Source organism: Entelurus aequoreus, linkage group LG04 (assembly GCF_033978785.1).
Source record: "Entelurus aequoreus isolate RoL-2023_Sb linkage group LG04, RoL_Eaeq_v1.1, whole genome shotgun sequence".
NCBI lineage: Eukaryota > Metazoa > Chordata > Actinopteri > Syngnathiformes > Syngnathidae > Entelurus > Entelurus aequoreus.
In genome coordinates this window covers 37,528,370-37,534,961 of record NC_084734.1, presented here as the reverse complement: position 1 = coordinate 37,534,961, position 6,592 = coordinate 37,528,370, and positions in this window count along the sequence as shown.

Below are 6,592 nucleotides of genomic sequence, written 5' to 3'. Positions count from 1 at the left end.
AAGTAAGCAAACAAAGGCTCCTAATTTGTCTGCTGACATATGCAGAAACATAATGTGTAATTTCTCATTCTATTATTTTGTCAAAATTATGAGGGTCAAGCTGTAAAAATTTATTTTTAATCCACTTGTTCATTTACTGTTAATATCTGGTTATAATATGTTTTATCTACACTTCTGTTAAAATGTAATAATCACTTATTCTTCTGTTGTTTGATACTTTACATTAGTTTTGGATGATACCACGAATTTAGGTATCGATCCGATACCAAGTAGTTACAGGATCATACATTGGTCATATTCAAAGTTTTCATGTGTCCAGGGACGTATTTCCTGAGTTAATAAACATAATATGAATTTTTTTTAAAGGAAAAAAATTGTGATGATAACAAATATTGATGTTATCATAGTAGTATCGACTAGATACACTCTTGTACTTGATATCATGGAGTGGATGTCAGGTGTGGATCCACCCATGGCATTTGTTTACATTCAGGACCGGTGTCATTAGTGAGCTTTTGTATCCTCCTACAGTGTGTAGTGAAGCATGTTTAGCTATTCCTCGTCCTGCAGGGATGATACTTATAAGAAACTTACTTTATTTGTCGCCATGGAGACGAGGATTAGTGATTTACAAGTTGCTAAAACACTGCCGGCTGTGGATGGATGTTAGCTGCTAGCTAGCTAGCCATGTTTTAAAGCACCTCTCCCTGAGGGCGTTTCAGTGTTATAACTTCACCTTTATCGTTAGTTTTTAAGCCAAAATGCCTCTGATAAAAAAAATAAAATAAAATGGGGAACCGGTACTTTTCAAGAGTATAGTACCGTTTTTGACTCATTAGTACTGCGATACTATACTAAACCGTACACCCCTACTCCAGACTTCTTCTGTTTGTTTGAGACTGTCATTACTGCCACACGTGGCGGAAAAGTGTATTACAACTGAGTACCACCGCGAACCATACGGACAGGACAACAGCTGAGAAAGCGATACTTTTTGGTGGCCCTGGTGCTTGTAGCCCAACATTGCATGCTCTATGGTTAAGAAACACTAGCCTATAAGACAGGAGTGCTCTGATAATTTTAAGACTTATTATAAAATCGCTATACTCAAATATTGTCAATATGACACAAGTGCTCATCTGTTTTAAAGGACAGACTGCAAAAACATTTATCTGAGATCCTCTATATCAGTGGTCCCCAACCACCGGGCCGATTGGTACCGGGCCGCACAAGAAATTTAAAAAAATTATATATATATTTTTTTTTTTTTTAATTAAATCAACATAAAAAACACAATATATACATTATATATCAATATAGATCAATACAGTCTGCAGGGATACAGTCCGTAAGCACACATGATTGTATTTCTTTATGAAAAAAAAAAATAAAAAAAAATAAAAATACCCCAAGCGTTGACCAGTCCGCAGCTACAAAAAGGTTGGGGACCACTGCTCTATATGACAAGAGTGAACAGAACTCGGGCCAAATCCGGCCCATGAATGACATCAGTCCAGCCAACGGGCAGCCGAGCATCCCATCTCTAGATTTTAACTGCAGTACAGTATATGATGTGTACAATTTTTTTTTTCTATTAATATTCATATGTCTTACTTGTATTTTATTGATTTATTTATATCATGGTTCTTACTATTTTACAAGTTGTATTACTTTTATTTTCCAACGTTCCTCAGATGAGCCATCTGCCTCAGAGGTTAACGGCCGTGCTTGTGGGGGCACTTTTGTATCAGCGTCCTGGTGGCCATGGTCTGATGACCTCCTGGTGCAGATGGCTCCTGTGATAGTGTTTACTCACATGTCTCCTCTGTACTCAGCCATGCAATCATGTGTCCATATAGTTGCATATGTGTGTGTGTTGTGTGTGTGTGTTTGTGTTTGGTATCTGTGTCCGTGTGTACGTATGTGATAATGGGGGATATGGGTCACCGGGGTATTGTTTTTAACTTTGTAAAGCACTTTGCGTTGCATTTCTTTTGTGTATGAAGAGTGCTTTATAAATACAGTTTGATTGATTGATTGATTGATTGATTGATTGATTGATTGATTGATTGATTGATTGATTGGAATATTACTGGCAATAAAAAATAAACTATTTTTTAAGTTTTTATTTTCTAAATGCTGTTTTTAGTGCTGTCAAATTGTTTTCTTAAACAGATTAATCAAACTATTGAATTTGGATCAGTCATGATTAATCTCAGGTTAATGCTCACTTACATAATTTTAATTATCCTAAAAAACAAACTAATATTTGGACATGTCATGCAGGAAGATTTTTTTAAAATAATTTACTTGAATACACGTAATTTATTTGCTCAGTTTTATGTCAGTATTAACAATTTTATCCAAAGTACCATCAGGGTTTATTTTTAAGTAAAATTTGCCAGCGAGCCCGATTGGCATCCACTCACACATCTTTGAACTGACGTATGCATTGACCTAATTGTATAACAATCCGCTGCGCTTTTCAGGTAACCATTCATGGTTAAGGTAAGAGAGCATGTGTGGCCAAAATAAATTGCGTGATTAATCTGCATACATACATGAATAATCTGATCATTTTTTGTGATTAACCACCTGAGGTAACTCTTTATTTTTATAGCACTGGTTATTTTTAATGTTTGCATTAGTTCTATTTAAAAAAGTCAAAATCACCTTTCCTGGCCAATTTGTAGCCCTCTGTGAATCTACAGTATTACAGTACCAAGAAATACAATAGAACAAATATACATATTGTAATTTTTCATGAATAAATCATTATTGATATGTCAGACTTAGCCTTGTCAGTGCGTCTCCCATAACAATGTGACCTCAGACTATGTTAAGGTAACGTGCAGAGTTCCCCAGGGTTCGTTCTTGGCCCTGCACTCTTCAGCATCTACATGTTGCCGCTAGGTGACATCATACGCAAATACGGTGTTAGCTTTCACTGTTATGCTGATGACACCCAACTCTACAATACATGCTCCTAAAGATGACCAACACGCCGGATTGTAGTCAGCTGGAGGCGTGTCTTAATGAAATTAAACAATATATGCCCGCTAACTTTTTGCAACTCAACGCTAAAAAAACGGAAATGCTGATTATCGGTCCTGCTAGACACCGACACCTATTTATTAATACCACCTTAACATTTGACAACCAAACAATTACACAAGGCGACTCGGTAAAGAATCTGGGTATTATCTTCGACCCAACTCTCTCATTTGAGTCACACATCAAGAGTGTTACTAAAACGGCCTTCTTTCATCTCCGTAATATCGCTAAAATTCGTTCCATTTTGTCCACTAGCGACGCTGAGATCCGTATTCATGCGTTCGTTACGTCTCGTCTCGATTACTGTAACGTATAATTTCCGGGTCTCCGTATGTCTAGTATTAAAAGATTACAGTTGGTACAAAATGCGCCTGCTAGACTTTTGACAAGAACAAGAAAGTTTGATCATATTACGCCTATACTGGCTCACCTGCACTGGCTTCCTGTGCACTTAAGATGCGACTTTAAGGTTTTACTACTTACGTATAAAATACTACACGATCTAGCTCCAGCCTATCTTGCTGATTGTATTGTACCTTATTATTAGTGATTCCCAGAGCCCAAAAAAAGTCTGCGGGCTATAGAGCGTTTTGTATTCGGGCTCCAGTACTCTGGAATGCCCTCCCAGTAACAATTAGAGATGCTACCTCAGTAGAAGCATTTAAGTCACATCTTAAAACTCCTTTGTATACTCTAGCCTTTAAATAGACCCCCCTTTTAGACCAGTTGATCTGCCGTTTCTCTTCTGCTCAGCCCGCCTCTCCTTCGGGGGGGGGGGGGGGGGGGGGGGGGGGGCATAGGTTCGTTGGCCACGGATGAAGCGCTGGCTGTCCAAAGTCAGGACCCGGGGTGGACCGCTCGTCTGTGCATTGGTTGGGGACGTCTCTGCGCTGCTGACCTGTCTCAGCTTGGGATGGTCTCCTGCTGGCCCACACTATGGACTGGACTCTTACTATTATGTTAGATCCACTATGGACTGGACTCTCACAATATTATGCTAGATCCACTCGACGTCCATTGTACCGGTCGCCCGGGGGATGGGGGGTCCCCACATCTGCAGTCCCCTCCAAGGTTTCTCGTTGTCCCATTGGGTTGAGTTTTTCCTTGCCCTGATGTGGGATCTGAGCCGAGGATGTAGTTGTGGCTGGTGCAGCCCTTTGAGACACTAGTGATTTAGGGCTATATAAGTAAACATTGATTTATTGATTGATTAAAGAAATATACTGTTCATTTTTGTTTTATAACAAATGTATCAATTAAATTATATAACTTGTTAAAATAATATAAATACATACATTTAGGTTATCAACGTTAAAGCTGCAACTCACGCAATTAATCATAAAGCCTAATCATATTAATAATGTATAAAAGCAGATTAATGATGACATTTAATTTGCTCCTGTGGAATGTCACCTGGAGGGCGCAGCAGGTTGCTTTATAGTCAGCAATCAGGTCAATGCATATGTCAGTCTCTGACGAGTGTGCTCACTCAGTACGTGTCCATGCACTAAATTAGTCCAAATTCTCAAGTAGTTTGGCTCTAAATAAGCATTCTACATCCGATAGAAACACCTAAATCCGATCATGTTCGTTTTTTTTAAAAGTCAGACTAACACACCTGGTTTATGCGATTGGACACCAGATCTCGCAAGGAGGTATGTGCGGCGGAGCGGACCCTTCATATCGCGCATGTACCAGTCTCAATGTGCGGGATATAACCTGGAAGCAGATACCATTCAATCAAAACAGGTAACAATTGTAATGAAGAGCAGACTGGTTATTTTCTTCACAATATAAAGGAACAGACATTTTTTTAAATGCATCGATGGTAGAAAAAAACAAACTGAGATTTATTTAAGAAGGTAGCTAAGGAAATGGAGAATGTCGTCTTAATTTGGGGTCCCGAACGAAATACGAACGAGATGAAAGAGAATGACGCAAGTATATTACAAGGCAAATAATAAAGCATACACAAACCTTTTCATGCTGCATTTGTGCACTCCAAAATGATTACCCTTTTTTCTCGGACTATAAGTCGCAGTTTTTTTCATAGTTATACTCAGGAGCGACTTATGTGTGAAATTATTAACACATTACCGTAAAATATCAAATAATATTATTTAGCTCATTCACGTAAGAGACTAGACGTATAAGATTTCATCGGATTTAGCGATTAGGAGTGACAGATTGTTTGGTAATCGTATAGCATGTTCTATATGTTATAGTTATTTGAATGACTCTTACCATAATATGTTACGTTAACATACCAGGCACGTTCTCAGTTGGTTATTTATGCGTCATATAACGTACACTTATTCAGCCTGTTGTTCACTATTCTTTATTTATTTTAAATTGCCTTTCAAATGTCTATTCTTGGTGTTGGGTTTTATCATATAAATTTACCCAAAACATGCGACTTATACTCCAGTGCGACTTATATATGTTTGTTTCCTTCTTTATTATGCATTTTCAGGCGGTGCGACTTATACTCTGGAGCGACTTATACTCCGAAAAATACGGTAACGATAACTCTGTATTCCACACAACTGGCAAGATAGTCCAGAACAACAGCAAACTTTATCTGGAACAGTATCAGTTGGGGCACGAATGGTCTTTTCCTACGGATTGAAAACTCCTTCCATCAGTCCACAGAGCCTTATAAATGAACTCCAAGACATTCAAAAGTTTTGTTTCCATGATTCTGCGTCCTAAAATATCCTTTCGATAAAACTCTGTCGCCTGTCTTTCTTTGCTTCGGAGCTGCATCTGCTCAGATACATTCTTGATAGCGTCATGTTCGTAGCACAGTATAAGATCATTTCTTGATGCTGTCTGCTATTTAACATCAGCATAGCCATTAGAGACGTAATATTTGTAATCTGTGCCGATATTACAGCAAACATCAGGTACAACAAAGCTCGGCTGGTGACATGAAAGAAGGCACAGAGGCCTGCGTGACGTCGTAGGTCAGGTGTGGGCAAACTTTATGGCTCAGGGGCCACGGCCGAGTCACACCAAAGACTATAAAAATGGGACCCATTACCTCCCTGCTTTGCACTCTGCATCAAGGGTAGGAATTGGGGGTTAAATCACCAAAATGATTCCCGAGCGCGGCCACCGCTGCTGCTCACTGCTCCCCTCACCTCCCAGGGGGTGGAACAAGGGGATGGGTCAAAAGCAGAGTATAATTTCACCACACCTAGTGTGTGTGTGTCTATCAGTGGTACTTTAACTTTAACTTTTAACATTGGCTTTTGAAATTTGACAGATGGGCCGGGCGAGCACATGATGCATTTCAAAGAATATCATATCTGTTGGAACTGAGAGTGGGCTTCTCATACATGGGTTATTTTAATCATAATACATCTATTTTCAACAATATCATATAAGAACATCAAATAAACATAACAATTGTATTAAAGGACTAACACTTACATTCTCTTTTAGGGGCAGCAGTGTTGTTGACCACCCTTTTTTGCCAGTGCGTCGAAGTCTAGTATCAGTCTTGTTGTGGCTGTTCTCAAAACAGATCTTTGCT